The sequence below is a fragment of the Hylobates moloch genome, unplaced genomic scaffold, assembly GCF_009828535.3.
Source record: "Hylobates moloch isolate HMO894 unplaced genomic scaffold, HMol_V3 SCAFFOLD_2631, whole genome shotgun sequence".
Taxonomy (NCBI): domain Eukaryota; kingdom Metazoa; phylum Chordata; class Mammalia; order Primates; family Hylobatidae; genus Hylobates; species Hylobates moloch.
This window is the reverse complement of record NW_026654906.1, coordinates 1,663-2,670: the sequence shown is the minus strand read 5'-3', so window position 1 is coordinate 2,670 and position 1,008 is coordinate 1,663. Positions and strand designations below refer to the sequence as shown.

At 46.3% G+C, this 1,008-nt stretch overlaps 1 long non-coding RNA gene across 1 annotated transcript in view; it reads left to right on the top strand.

The window, feature by feature from the left end:
• Positions 1–1,008, top strand: part of LOC131382737 (uncharacterized) — a 6,962-nt gene that overhangs the window by 4,934 nt on the left and 1,020 nt on the right. The window contains exon 3 of the long non-coding RNA XR_009212334.1: positions 348–505. This is a non-coding gene — a long non-coding RNA (uncharacterized LOC131382737). The remainder of the gene's footprint in view (positions 1–347; positions 506–1,008) is intronic.

The window sequence follows — 1,008 nt, the reverse complement described above, 5'->3', positions numbered from 1 at the left end:
TTGACTTTTGTTTAAGGTAGGAGTTGGGGATCCAGTTTCATTTCTTGGGATGTGGCTTGCCAATTATCCAAGCACCATATATTGAGTAGGGTGTCCTTTCCCCACTTTATGTTTTTGTTTGCTTTGTCAAAGACCAGTTGGCTGTAAGTATTTGGATTTACTTCTGTGTTCTCTATTCTATTCCATTGGTCTATGTGCTTATTTTTATACCAGTATCGTGCTGTTTTGCTGACGATGGCCTTGTAGTATAGATTGAAGTCAGGTAATGTAATGCGTCCAGATTTGTTCTTTCTGCTTAGTCTTGCTTTGGCTATGCTGGCTCTCTTTTGATTCCATATGAATTTTAGAATTATCAGGAGTTACCGGGCACCGCGGCAGCTTCGGGATAACTTCAGGGCACATCCTGGGGAAGAAACACCTCCTGTCCATGGCACTGGCTGCTGAGGACAGCGCTTTGGTGTGGCTTCTCCATGGCCCAGCTTCTTGGGAGCGTTTTTCTTTCATGGTGAGTACAGAAGCTTTCGTTTTCTGGAATGTTCTGTGTATTTCTGCTAGATTCTCACTCCTGTTTTCTCTCTTGATATCTTACCATTAATTTTACAGTAGTACTCATTCCCTGAGGGCTTTTGAGGTTGGAACATGTAGGAGGCTTTAGGGCTGTTTCTGAGGGAGACTCCCCCTGTAGACGGAGAGAGAGGAAAGCTCTGGCTGTGGGAGGAAGGGGAAGCCTAGCCCAGGTGGGGTGTAGGGGCCAGGCCCCAGTTTGGCTGCCTTGCTTTCAAGCCTCAGATGGAAGGAAAGGATCCAACTTAACCTCCAGGGTTTGCTGATTTTTTAAATTGTTTTTATTTTTTTGGAGATACAGTCTTGCCCTGTTGCCCAGGCTGGAGTGCAGTGGTGGATCTCAGCTCACTGCAGCCTCCATTTTCTGGGCTCAAGGGATTCTCCAGCCTCAGCCCCAACAGTATCTGGGCCTGTGCCACCATGCCCAGCTATCTTTTTTTTTTT